Source organism: Rhinoderma darwinii, chromosome 10, assembly GCF_050947455.1.
Source record: "Rhinoderma darwinii isolate aRhiDar2 chromosome 10, aRhiDar2.hap1, whole genome shotgun sequence".
In the NCBI taxonomy this organism is placed as follows: domain Eukaryota; kingdom Metazoa; phylum Chordata; class Amphibia; order Anura; family Rhinodermatidae; genus Rhinoderma; species Rhinoderma darwinii.
In genome coordinates, this window is record NC_134696.1 from 28,098,722 (window position 1) to 28,113,483 (window position 14,762).

At 42.4% G+C, this 14,762-nt stretch overlaps 1 protein-coding gene across 2 annotated transcripts in view; it reads right to left on the bottom strand.

Moving 5' to 3' along the window:
* Nucleotides 1–10,300: 10,300 nt before the first annotated feature.
* GNB1 (G protein subunit beta 1) overlaps nt 10,301–14,762 on the bottom strand; it is a 61,619-nt gene continuing 57,157 nt past the window's right edge. For both annotated transcript variants that reach the window (XM_075839636.1, XM_075839637.1), the window contains exon 11: nt 10,301–10,993. The gene's annotated coding sequence lies outside the window, so the exon portion shown is untranslated. The remainder of the gene's footprint in view (nt 10,994–14,762) is intronic.

Below are 14,762 nucleotides of genomic sequence, written 5' to 3' on the forward strand. Positions count from 1 at the left end.
ACTGAATAACATCACTATCATGAAAAAAGTATCACTACCTAGTGACTGAATAATACCACTATACAAGGATGAAATAATACCTCCACACCAGAATCACATATTACCACCACAAAACCCAATATTATCACTATCCAGTGGTCACATACCAGTTATACAATGAACAGAGTATTCTCACAATGTAGACCACATAAGTGATTACCATACAGTTACATCCAGGGACTCACAGGTAACGTCTTCTCTTGGAGTTATTCACTTTCCTTTTTCTCCATCTTGACCAGAACGCCATGGCGATTTCGTCTGGCCACAAATGGTCTCTGCGGAATATGAATCTTCCGTTTTCTAGCACAACCCCACCCACTGATAGTGCCCTACACAGTAACACTAACTCCTTAGTGGCCCAATAGCGGTAGTAGTACCCCCTTTGTGTCCCACACAGTAATAGTGCCCCCCACAAAGTAATGGTGGCCCCATTTACCTTCAACACAGTAATAGTGCCTGCCCCATTAGTGCCCACACACAGTATTGGTGTCCCAAAACAGTAATCATGCCCCCTTAGATCCCATGGGATTGGTACTAACTCAGAGCCCTCCACACAGTAATTCTGTCCATCAGAGCTACCAACTCAGTAATGGTGTCCCCTGAATGGCCCGTATTCATTAATAGTACCCCCTACTTATTAATTGTGCTTCCCTTAATGGCCCCTCTTCAGTAATTGTGGCCCACAACAAATAAAAGAAAAACTCACCTAGCCCTGTTCCCACGATGAACAGCCCTATGCTTTCCCAGCCACATTGATGCTGAAACAGGACTCTTGCACAGGCCAGCGTGATGCAGTGATGTCATCACGCTGACCAGCACCGAGATCCTATCCCAGCCTCTCATAGGCTGCAGACCTAACATGGCATGTAGCCTAATAGAGTGAATGGTGGAGCAGGGAGCTAACAATTATAAGAACAAACTTTATTTTACACTGATCATATACATACACTATATGGCTAAAAGTATGTGGACACCTAACCATCACACCTTTATGAGACCCCCTACATGTTGCCCCTTGCAGCTATAACAGCCTCCACTCTTCTTAGAGGATTTTCCACAAGATTCTGGAGTGTGTCGTGGGCATTTGTGAGGTCAAGCGCTGATGTAGGACAAGATTGCAATTCTTCCCAATTGTGTTGGATGGGGTTGAGGTCGGGGCTCTGTGCAGCCACCAAACTGGAATTGTCCTCTTAAAGTAGCCTCCTACAGCCTATTAGATTGCCTTAGAGACATTAAGCTAAAAGAATTTAATAGTTCGAACGCCGCAACTATTGTTAACGCTACCTTTTTGTGCAAGCATTAACAAATGGGCGTTACGATTCCCCTACATACTGACAGTCTCCAACCACACACTGTGCAGGGGACACATCCTCCTGACAAGGGGAATGGTAACACTCATTGTCTAGCAGTCCTGGACTGCACAAAGACATTATGTGGAATACAAGGATTTCCTATAATAAACATGTCAGGAGAGGTGAGAGATTCTATATAAATCCAGTGACTCACAGGTGACAACTTCTCAGATTCTAGTAGTTTTCTTTCCTCTTTTCTTCTCCATCCGGTCCAGACCTCATGACGACTTCCCCCCGCTATGACCCATTTCTGCAGGATTAGCCACTCAGATTTCTTCGGCTCCTTACTTTTCCACACCTTTAAAGGAAGATAAAATTCTCAAGGTGCCACACACTGTGCGCCTAAATATAATAATAACCATACACTGCGCCCCTGAATAAAATAGTACCAAACACTGTGCCCCTGAATATAATGGTGTCAAACACTGTAAAGTAAAGCACCACATACACACAGCCACCTGTAGAAAGTGCCACACCCCCCCTGTAGATAGCGTCACACACAACCCCCTTATATAGTGCCACCCCCCTGTAGACAGCACCACCCCGCTTGTAGATATCGACAAACAGCCCCCCTGTAGATAGCGCCACATAGCCTCCCCTGTAGATAGTACCACCCCCTGTAGACAGCACCACCCCGCTTGTAGATGTCGACAAACAGCCCCCCTGTAGATATCGCCATCCCCTGTAGACAGTGCCACACTTACCTGTCCCCGTTCCAGCGCCATCCTCTTCTCCAACGATGCAGGCCTGGTCTCTTCTGACCAGGCCGCATCCAGCGGAGCGACGCAAGTGGCTCGATGACGTTATCGCACTGCCTGCATCACAAACAAAGACTGAATGGTGTGGAAGGAAACCAATGGTTTCCTTGCCAGCGATGTCAATTGTATTAGTGTCCAAAGGACGCGGATACAATAGAGTCCAGGGGCCTTCAGTTATTTCACAGTTTTTGCTGTGATTCGCGGCAAAAATGTGACAAAACTGCGATATAGTCTTTGGACGGCTATGGGCCCCCCGGGCGGCCACCCATAACGTACCTATGGGGATCCGCCACTGGGTGCACTATGCTGAGCTTTTCAAAAGCAAAGGGTCCTTCACGGTCCGTGTCTGCCCCTGTACATAGATATCTGTTGTAAGTCGCTGTCTTAAACGGAATATATCACCTATATATTTTTTTTCCTAATTTAGGAAAAATCAGTAAAACAATCTTTTTTTTCTAATATGCTTTTTTTTGTTAATTCTATTTTCAGAAATAATTATAGGGGCAGCCATCTCAGCTGCACTGCTGTTAACAGCATTTATAGAAGCTTTATAGTAGCCACATGGACCATAAGAAACCATAGTCTGGAGATAACCTTGACTTCTATGGGAGAGTTTTTCTAGGCATGCTCTGTAACCTGTACAGAAGCCTGAACAGGGAGGGGGAGCCGTGTCCATCATCTATTGTCGAAAGGTAGATCAGGTGTTATCTATATAGAGGTGTTACCGGTCAGTGTAATCCTGCCTGAGATGATTGCTAAGAAGTGATCTCTACCGAACAGGAAGGGTCAGTCTATTGTGAGGCTCAGTGGCCAGTGTGAAAACTGCAAGATTTTAGGATTACTTTTTAATACAGATAATTACATTTTAAAAAATGGAGTAAAAAAATTACTTACCACAGAAATCCATCCATATAGTGCAAGAAAAGGCTCTACTCTTACTATATGGCATATGTAAAGTGTAACAACCTGCCAGTTTACAGACGTGTGATCCTGTTGTGGGATGCAAGTCGCTATGTAATGAAAGTAGATATATTCTTACCTTCAGATCCAGCGTTTTCTAAGCAGCTTTTCCTTCTGATCTGGTAGGGTTGGGTGCAACATGTATATGCTGCTAATAAGACATCTGATAAGGTCTTATAAATTGTCCAGATGTACGGCCTTGTATGCTGCTTCCCATCATTACGTAGCACGCAGTAACAACAACTCCTAGACCAGATAGCCTAATAGCAGTAAATGAACATTCGGCAGCCATGCTTACAGCTACTAACCCCCCTTCTCTTTACAGTAATTACCTGTCTTGCAGCCGTCGCCTTATGTTCATTGTTAATGTTGCGTGTATGTGAAGCTGCGTTGTACGCTTCATTGCTTCAACAACATGACCCGCTTTAAAAGCCAGAAATTAATATGCATTTAATAGCAGAACAAGAAAACCCCCAGCATTATGTACAATACACCCCCCCGATCACCTAGTGAATAAACTATAATCTCTATGGGAAAAAAAAATTAGCATTTGAGGCTGACTTTGACTGTGGAGACCTCAGCTGGTGTATGCCTCACACCTCATACCGCCGTGGTCGGCTGCTCCGCCATCTGTCTCATCAGCTGTAAGTCACCTCCGCTCCTTTGTAGTTAGAAGTAAGCATTGAGGCCCCCAGGAGCACACAGATGGACCGGGGGCATGGGTGCTCACAGTGATGTCATTGCGCAGAGGAAACCTGGTTAAATCTCGACGAACAATAGACAAATACTACTCTTTGTTCTAATTTTAGCCTTATTCCTGGAATAGAGTGCACCGTTCCAATGTAGAACAATTAATGGCGCAACACTTCTGTACAATTTACACTTTAAGGTCGGAGGCACAATGGGAAGGTGAGTGCCGTTGACAGACACTATACAGCCGGGTTCCCACATAGTGTAAACGCTGCAGAATTTCTCCAACGGAATCGTGTGCGGAAGTTCCGCAGTATTTACAGTAGCAGCAGAGTTGATGAGATTTTGAAAATCTCATGCCCATGCTGTGGTAAAAAAAAAACGCAGCGTAAACGTAAATTGACCTGCGGTGCGGAATTTAATTCCGCAGCATGTCAATTTATGCTGCGTTTTTGTTGATCTTTTGCGGGTTTTCCCCATTGAATTCAATGGGGATACAAATCCCGCAACAGAAAGCCAAGTGTTGCGACTTTTGCGGTGTGTTACGCCTCAAAATATTCGCAACTCCTGAAAAAAATACATTATTTTTGAGCAAGTTATGAGCAATTTTAGATTTATGCTAATTCATTTCTTAATAGACAACTGGGCGTTGTGAAGACGTCATACCAATCAGCGTCATACACTTCTAGCAGTACTCGCAACACAGCGTGATCTCGCGAGATCACGCTGTACTGTCACATACTCCATTAACTTTACCGAAGTGTTTTGAGAGTGAATAGACCACCTCCAGCCAGAACGCGATGTCTATTCACACTCCCAACACTTCTGTAAAGTTTATTGGGGACTTACTCACACAGCACCGCGTGATCTCGCCAGATCACGCTGTGCTGTAATTCACAGAAACTTTACCAAAGTGTCGGGAGTGATGAATGAATAGACATCGCATCCTGGCTGGTGGTGATGTCTATTCACTCTCAAGACACTTCGGCAAAGTTAACGTAGGAGAATGTGACAGTACAGCGAGATCACGCCGTGTTGCGAATACTGCTAAAAATGAATGGAGATTGGTCTCCATGATTGCTGATTGGTCAGGGTCAAACACTTCTCTTTACAACACCCAGTTGGTTATAAAAAAAAAAAAAAGTGAAAACACGCCCCGTTGTCTATTAAGAAAGTAATTAGCTTAAATCTAAAATTGTGCATAACTTGCTCAAAATTGATTGTTTTTCAAAATAAAAATCACTGTTATCTACATCACAGCGCCGCTCACATTGTGTAGGAGATAGGGAACTTATAATATGGTGACAGAGCCTCTTTAACATTAGGATATGAAGTTCTTGCATATTGGGGGAGTTATTAAAACCAGTTAAGTTGCCCATAGCAACCATCAGATTTTAGCCTTCTTTTGAAAATTAATTAGGTTTCAACGGGCAACACCTCCAATTCCACTTGGCACACATCAGCACGTTCCTGCTTTGTAGTGAACGGTCAGCAAGGGGTGGCTTACAGCAACACATGAATTTTATGGAGGTCAGCCACACAATGAATGTATTGCAAGTGCCCATTTTGCAGCATTAGGCATTATTTACAGGAGCGTAATATACGCGCGTGCTTTTCACGCGTGTCGTACGCACCTATATTAGGCTATGGGGCATGCAGACCGTGCGTAAATTTTGCGCAGCGCGAGTGCGTTGCGTAAACTCACGACATGTCCTATCTTTGTGCGCTGTTCGCACATCACGCACCCATTGAAGTCAATGGGTGCGTGAAAACAATGCATGCCGCACGGAAGCACTTCCGTGCGAACTGCGTGATTCGCGGAACAGCTGTCAAACTCTGAATGTAAACAGAAAAGCACCACGTGCTTTTCTGTTTACAAACATCCAAATGTAGTGTCATAATGATGGCGGCTGCGCGAAAATCTTACAGCCGCGCATCATACACTGATGACACACGGAGCAGTTAAGTGCCTTTTGCGCACGCAAAAGGCCGCATTTTTTGCGTGCGCAAAATGCACACGCTCGTGTAAATCAGGCCTTAGACGTATATGCCAAACGTAAGACTACCCTTTAATGGGCTCCCCTTTTGTCATACATCAGGCCCTACACTGCATTGAAAAGCATTGACCTCGCCAAAGTCTTACCTCCTCTCCTCCTTGCGGTCCACTCGCTTGCATTTTTTTTTTTTTTTTGAATGCCATGCCCCCTATTTACCTAATAAACCTCACATTCCTTTTCTTTGATCAACTACTTCCAGAGACCTAATATTTGTCTTTACCTTAGTATCCATAGCGGTATTTTTGACAGGTCAGAACTACATGGTCGCTGCTCATTGAAATTAAGTAGTGCTGGTCGGGGACTGTAGTAATAGCAGCACTTACTCTTCCTAGCTTCTTCTCTAGAGCGCTCCTGCCCAGTACAAACAGGCCTTTAGCTCAAGCCTTGTAGGAATATTTCAGAAGGCAAGAAAGGTAGATGGCCAAGTCATAAGTCAGAGACCTAGCTTTATATAAGAAAACACAAAGTATTATGCTTAATATTTCAGAAAATATTATATATATATATATATATATATATAAAAAAAAAAATTTCTTGCAGTGTGTGCAAATGGTGAAAAGTCCTTTACCATCCACTGGGGGCAGTGTTGTCCCAAAGCTTCAGTCATCGACACCAAGTGAATAAATCCACACCAAAAAAAAGTTAAAAGGATAAAGCTAGTTAATACTGACATTACATGAACAGGCCCAACAAGTCGAGTGACCGCTCCAAGTCAGTACATCAAAAAGCAAATCCTCATTTAGGAAAAAAAAGTGTGCGATATAAAGAGAGACTAATGGCTAGCTGGAGGGCAAGTGGCATACATTAATAATGTATCGCAGAACCTTTGTCTGCCTTGACTTTCCGTTCATCTGGGCTGGGCCCCTGCTGCTGCCTGCCCTTTGCAAGGCTTAGAACCTCATCAGAAGGGGGCAGCTGCAACTTGTCTCTGTCACAGCGGTCTGCTAGACTCGCACTAAACCAGTTATTATTAGCAGCAACAGTAAACTATATTAAGAAGCAAAACTGCTGGAAGCACAGGAAATAAGAATTTCACATGAAGAGCTGAAGGTGTATGCCGCCGAGAAGAGCACACCAGTATAAATGCCATTCCCGGAGGAGGATGTGGATAAGAGTCAACGTCAATCGTCAGAAATAAAAAAAATAATTACATTTATATTATGATGATAGTGGAGGTTAAACATGCATCATGTCCAACTAAATTTTGCAAAATACAAGGAAAATGTGCAGGATGGAAAGCGTTAATCTGGCCATAGACAATTGTTGGAAGCCATTAATCCCTTCCGGGGTTAATCTAGACCAATATTGGACAAATGCAGATTTTCCGACAAATATTTCAGGCTTCCGCAAGACATTCTTTTCGAACTGGTATTCAATCAATGGCGAGCTTTTTTTTAGGCTGAGTTCTCACGTTGCAGATTTGTTACAGATTTTGTTGCGGTTTTGACGCAGATCTCACCCTTTTACATTGCAAAGTGTAAAATCTGCGCTGAAAAGCTGCGTCAAATCCGCGGCGTGTGAACTCAGCCTTAAGGTTGGGATGCTAGACGAATTTCTCATTGCACGACAGTCATGATAGCAAATGTTGCTCAACAGAGGCGACTGCATATAAGAGCAACCTCCATGAGGTTTTCAAGTAATTGTGGCATGAAAAGCATAAAAATGATGTCCAATATAGAAACATGGGGATAAAACTTAAGTGTGAAAAAGTCTGTACAGCCCCAGTGACTAGTGAAATAAAGAAACTTACCAACCTCCATGCTGTAAGGTGGTTTTACATATCAAACAGCGTGCTGCTCAGAGATTGTTTGCACCACGTAAATGGCGGAATAATCGGAATGTATCGGGACACGATCGCTCATGCTCAGATTTTGAATGGTGTCGGCAGCACATCCCATTTACACAGTGAGATGTGCTGCCGACAAGTGACCATTCTCTAGAGGCATTAAAAAAAATCAGATCATTTGTCAGCGATCCGCTGCAGTTTGAACGAGGCAATCATCGAAAAGTAGCGTTTGTACGAGCGCTCGTTCACCCAATCATTGACCCGTGTAAACCGGCTTTTAGCATGAAGGAGATTCCAAATTTTTACTTTAGGTGGCGTTTTCCCCAGTTTTCAGTTGCCCTATGCTGAGCACTACACTCGGTCTCCCAACAGTTTAAAAAAAAAAAAAGTGCAATACGTAAAAGAAAAGGAGGCGTCTAATGCGATCATTCTGCGGTTATGCCGAACATGTTCACAGGTGGTACAAAATTTCTGCCGCGGATATGGCCTACAAAACCGTTGCAAAATCCAGATTTTGCAATTTGTGAAATAGACGACATGCTCTAAAATCCGTAGATTTTGTTTCGCAGCATGAACTGCAAATCTGCATCAAATAGGCCATGTGTGTGAACATAGTTTAATAAATATTCGAAAGTTTACCAAACTGCACATTCACTTAGGAAATAGCCATATCCATTTGTGATTGTACTGTCACACGCCAAAATCTCTTCCGCCAGGTCCCATTGAATAAGAGACTCATTACAAGGAATAAACTCATGTCAAACTGCTTTATTACATCTTAAATAACAGTACATTTTAATATAGTATCTATCTTGCATCCAGCGTTCTTGTAGTACACGGACTTTAAAATTAAATACAAAAGGTGAAAGGGAGTAGGGGGTGCAAGAGAGCTCTACATAGTAATTTATGCAAGAAATGGGCGGGGCATCTTTTTCGCCAGTTCCCGGTCTAACGCACAATTACAGCACTTTTTTTTTGTACAGAAAGAAAAAAATAAAATAAAAAAAGCCTCTACTGCTAAAGGTTGAGTATCGATCATATACAATTAGGAAGCTAATGAAATTAAAAATGTGCTACTTTCTTACTGCACAGACCGTGGAACAGAGGTGCAGTCCCTGTGTATTGGTGTCCAGATCTCTACAGTAACAAATAGGCTTGAACAGAACGGGGAGGGAAATCGAAGGGAAAGCTGTTCTTGGAAGAACCAAAAAAAAAAAATCAGATGCAAGATCCTCTTTCTACAAGAACAGGCTGAGAAGCATCAACTTAAACCAGGGTCACGTTTAAATTTGACATTTCCCAACCCGCCACGAAAAATCTTTTTTATTGATTTTATGCAATCGTTTGAACAGGATTTTTTTTTTTTATTATTTGTTAAAAAAAAAAAAAAAGTAAGTGAATTAAGCTACTCGCCAAAGTGCTCATTTTATGCACTGAACTGAATTATTTTCTGAAAATGTATACATAGAGTAGCCGTGATTATAAAAAAAAAAAAAAAAATGAGCACAACCGCAATAGTTATTTCATTCTTTTTAAACAGGTTATTTCTTTTTAAAATGAAAAAAAAAAGTGAAAGAAAACAAAAAAAACAAAAAAAAAAACATCTAAGGACTCTCTATTTGCACATTATTAAGCAACTCCACAGCATGCAATCTTAAGAGGAAAACCCATCCCTATGGCAAACACACCCCCACCCCCCGCCAACAGAAGAATAAAAGCTTTCTTAAGTCTTAACTTAGAAAGTTCAAGATCATTATTTTCAAAAACATTAATTTGTACATCATTTCATACACATCTGACTTTATATCCAGAGTAGACACGCACTTCTGTCCACGGCGGCTGCTCCTAATCTATCAATACGGGACCAGGGTAGTGTTCGTGAAATATACCCTTAGTAAGTCTCATTATCTCTTCCCAGTTTTACCAGAACAAGTGTTCGGAGGAAACATGGGTCTGAATGGTTCAGGTTTTACGCGAATAAAGGATTTGACATGTATAAAACTGTGTAGGACAAAATGAAAAGAAAAACAAAACATATATATATATATTTAAAAAAAATCTGGCAACAGCATACAGCACCAACAAGACTACTAGATGCCCATCTAGAAGTGCATGTCTCTGCTCAAAAAGGAGCACACTATACAAACCGCATGACTGGTGCTTGATGTAGGTGCTTACCATATACTATAGATGCTGCCATCTTGGCTCTAAAAAAGGGAAATTAATTTTGTCCCCACCCAAAAAAAATACACATATATAAACAAGAACTATGGGTTATCCTCAATAGCAAAGGGTGAGCTGAACATTGCTCTGCAATCTTGCATGCTCTCGATCCCTGAAGGAGTTCTAATAGTGTGTTGGATGCAAGAGGAGAAGGTGGAGATGCATTCATAGAACAGAACACAGTTCATTGGCATCGGTGGTATAAAGAACTGTACATTGTTAACCGCGTCCTTCCAACACTCCAGTCGCGTCTGTTGCAGAGTCCCAACGTGGACGGTCAATATTCTTAGATGACGAGATACTGAAGGCACTCCAGGCATTGGGTTACTACATTTTCCCCCAAGAAGTTGGTGCTCAAAAGTAACTCAATTACTGGAGCAACCTACCCAGGGAGGGTTGACAGATTTTACATATGACCATTACATGGAGGGCACGTCAATGTCGAATATGCTCTTTAATGTTCATAGGGTTCTGTACCTGTGCAACAGATTTTCACAATAGACAATACAGGGACAGTTTACAGCTTTTAAAGAGGCCCTGACTCACAGGTCTATCACATCCCACCTTCAAATAATGGACCATATAGAGGGGGGGGGGGGGGGTACAAAAAAAAAAAAAAAAAAAGAGCAAAGAAAACCTGTTAACTGTTATTTTACAATCCTGTACTGGAGTTCTCACATGAACATCCGGCTTAAAGATAATACAGAAAACCAGACTAAACTGCTCTAGAACCCAGATTGACAATCATGAAATGGACTTTATGCTCGATGTAGCTATTTCTTGTTATCTCTTACGGCGCATAGTGTTTTGGTTTTGTATCATTATTCAAGACGAAAAGGTGAACAAAAGGGATGAAGAAAAAGAAAAACAAAGAACAGATAAAATAAAAAAAGAAATGGTCCCAAAAGGAATGCACAATTCTCGGTTTCAGAACCACAAAACAATTCTTCCTATAGCAAATAATTGTGCTCTTGTTTTCAGCAAAAATGAGAGGAGAGGTTCTGCCCTTTGATGTATGGGAGTAAGGAGAGTGGGTGTCCACGTTAGTATGGTTGGATCGGATATGCTATGATTTAAAATTTCGAAGGTTGGAATGCTCTTCCAGTCATGGAGACGTCTGCTGGGGGTCTAGGGAGGGAAAACAAAACACATTTTTACAAACCACACAAAAGACAATCAGACTTTAAAATGTTTAAGTAAAAAATCCCCTATATAGAGATGTCAATTTAATTTTCTCACACACACACACATATACATATATATAAGAAAATAAAAACAATTTTCTGACCTGTTAAAGGGAATGTGTTGCCAGCAAAACATGTTTTTTTTTTTTTAATTAAACATTTAGTGTGTAGGTGATTAAACATTGTTCACATTTTTTTTATTTTTTTTCACGAGTCAGGAAATATTATAAATTAGATTCTAACTTATAATATTTCCCATTGCTGGTCACTAGATGGAGCTATTCCCAAAATTGCAGCATTGCATGTGGTAAAGCAACCACATTGCTTTTTGCTGCAAAATTGGGAAAAAAGCCCTCGCTCTAGTGAGCTCTGAGAATCCCCCCCTCCTTTATCCTGGCTAGTGCCGGGATAAACGAGGGGATTGAACGGTCTAACCTCCTACACTGTGTCGCCATTTTTTGAGCTAACACACAGTGTAGTAGGTTTACATACACTAGTAAACACACACTGAAACACAAACATACATAGAAATCTCTTACCTGCTCCTGCCGCCGCGGCTCCCTCCGGCCCGTCCGCTCCGTCTGCTGCCGCTGGTCCAAGTGCACAAGTCCGGAAGCCGCGGCCGGAAGTAGTAATCTTACTGTCCGGCCGCGACTTCCGGTCCACAGGAAAATGGCGCCGGACGGCGCGCATTTCAAATTGGACTGTGTGGGAGCGGCGCATGCGCAGTTCCCACACAGACGGCGTACACAGAAGTGGATGGGATGGGACGGGACCTGTTCGCAGTCCCTATGGGACTGTGGCTGCCGTATTCCATGTCTGTATGTGTCGTTAATCGACACATACAGAAATGGAAAAATAAATGGCAGCCCCCATAGGGAAGAAAAAGTGTAAAAATAAGAAAAAGTAACAAACACACAAATTAATCCAAACGTTTTTAATAAAGCACTAACATCTTTAACATATTAAAAAAAAAATTGTAATGACACTGTTCCTTTAAGGCCTTGTTAGAAAAACGCGACAAAAAAGCCTCCCATTGATTTCAATGGAAGGCGGAGGCGTTTTTTTCCCATGAGCGGAAAAACAGTCTTGCAGGAAAAAGAAGCGACATGCCCTATCTTAGGGAGTATAAGTCTCTGACCTCCCATTGACATCAATGGGAGGCAGAGAAAGCGTATTTCGCAGTGTTTTTGCCTGCGGCGCTCAAATGCCGTGGGCGAAAAACGCTGGGAAAATGAATTTTCTGCCTGCAAGAAACTCCATGTGAACATAGCCCAAGACTAAAAAAAAAAAACAAAATTGTTTACACAGATGGAAGATAACTTAGTCACCGGAAACTTCAGAGCAGCAACTTACGAAACGCTTCTCTATTATAACTGTGGACCCTGCAATCCCCATTTGGGAAGTCATTCGGGTCTAAGCGCTCATATTTGTCAAATCGCCAAAATTAAAACTGGACTATTTTCTGTCCAAAGACGACATTATGGCTCAGAACTGCGTCTTCTACAGATTTGCGGAGTCATTGATTTAATCTCCCCTTTCCAGGGCTTAGACTATAAACAATAGGTTTGGGGGAAAGGACGACAGAATTATTATTTTTTTTAAATAAAAGTAAATCTTTATTAGGAGACTTCCATTTGATTTTCTCTTTATACAGCAATACATTATACCGTTGTATAATAATGCTTTGAGGTATTTAGGCATAAAAAATAAGTATTGCCAGCAGTGCAGCCCGGAGCTCACAAGGTATATTTACATGCGTCACAGCTTTCATAATCACTGCAAAACAATGTCATTGTAAAAACGTAGCCGTTTTGCAGGGAATACAAAAATGAAAGCAAAAACAACTCAAATAAATATACCCCTTAAGCCGGTTTATACACATGGCTGTTATCCAGCCTATATTACTGCCACCTGAAACTGGCATAAGTGCGGCTTCCCACCATGTGTAGTAATAGCAAAAATTTAGATTCTCGAAGAATGAAGGAAAATCCCCTCTACAAATCCCAGAACCAGTGCAGGGAGTTAACAAACATTAGTCTAAGGCCCAGTTCACACATAGCGTAAATACTGTGGATTTCCACAGCAAATACAGTAGAAGCAAAGTGGATGGGATTGGACAAATCTCATCCACACGCTGCGTAAATACCGAGCAGAAATACCGCTTAGAAATTGACCTGCGGTGCAGAAGTTCATTCCACAGCATGTCAATTGTCTTTACGTAAACGCTGCTTATATGTTGCAGGATTTCCCTACTGAATTCAATGGGGACATAAATCCTGCATCAAATAGCAGTTGTTCCGTATTTTAGCTGCGGATTCGCAGCAATCCCGCTGCAAAAAACGGAACTAAAAAAATTATAAAAACTTACCTAGGAGTCTCTCATCCTCCTGGGATGATGCTTCATCTCATTTGACCACCGCTGCAGCCAAATACAGGCTGTAGCGGTGGTCACACGGCTGAAACGTCATCCCAGGAGGCCGGCCTGGATGACATCAGAGGGCCCGCCTCCTGGGATTACTTCATGCCATGTGACTGCCGCTGCAGCCAATTACAGGCTGCAGCGGTCTCCTGGGATGAGACGTCATCCCAGGAGGCTGGCCGGCTTTAGTGCTGCAGTTTTTCGCAGCGGACAATCCGGCCAGAAAACTGCACCACGGTGTGGTGCGCATTTTCGCCCGGAATTTCCTGCGGCAGAAAGGGCGGATGCGCTACGTGCTATTACGCCGGGTATCCGCCACGTGTGAACTCAGCCTTAACCAATTGCTACATTTGGGGCTTAACACAAGTCCCATCATCTTGCAGGAGAAGGTACAGCTCCTATTCCCTTCCAATGTCATGTGTATCAGATAGAACACTAGATGTATAATCACTTATGAGTGGCAACGTGGCCCCGGGCAATTCAGAATATAAAGAAATATGAGCAATGTGAAAGGGGCCACAGAAAGTGAAGTTTATCATCTACTCTTAAATGTATGAGGATCCAAACCTTAGAGGGGTTTTTCTTGTTAATAAAGGTTTTTCACTGTATAAGTGGAAAGTTCTACAACTTCCTAGTAGACTTTATATTTCAATTCCTCCCCATTTTCAAGACATTAGATTGCTTTAAGCCAATGAGAACACCGTTGTCTACATTCACATAAAGCAATACATTGCTATGACTAACACAGATGTGAACCCAGCCTAAACTCCAGACTGATGCATTGTAAAAACCTACCAGAGTGTTGTCTAGGCCGAGTACAACTGTATCACTTCTCAGCCGAGAGCAGGACTAGCTACAATGTATACAAGTGTTCTCATTCATTCACGGCCACAGCGCTTCTCGGACTGAGTCTATGACACACCCCCCTGTTCACGGATTAGACGGAACCGCTCACATGAGCAGCTCTGGCCAATCCAAGAACAGTGAGCGTGCCTCAGACTCGTAGTCTAAGAAGAACTTCAGCCATTTTTGGGACAGCACAGAGGGAAGTATAAAACTGCAGATCCACGGGAGAGAGGCACAACTGGAGGGCATCAGATATTACTCCATATACCACATCACATTTAAAATGTTGTCCTGGGACCGGAGGGTCGCTTTAACTTGTGCATATTATAGTCTACTGTGTTTACCCCCACCCTTAAATTCTCTTTGCCTTGAGATGCTTAAAACATTTTTTGTAGGATTATAGGATAAGCCCAGGACGGGTGTATCAAGACACCATGTAAATCCA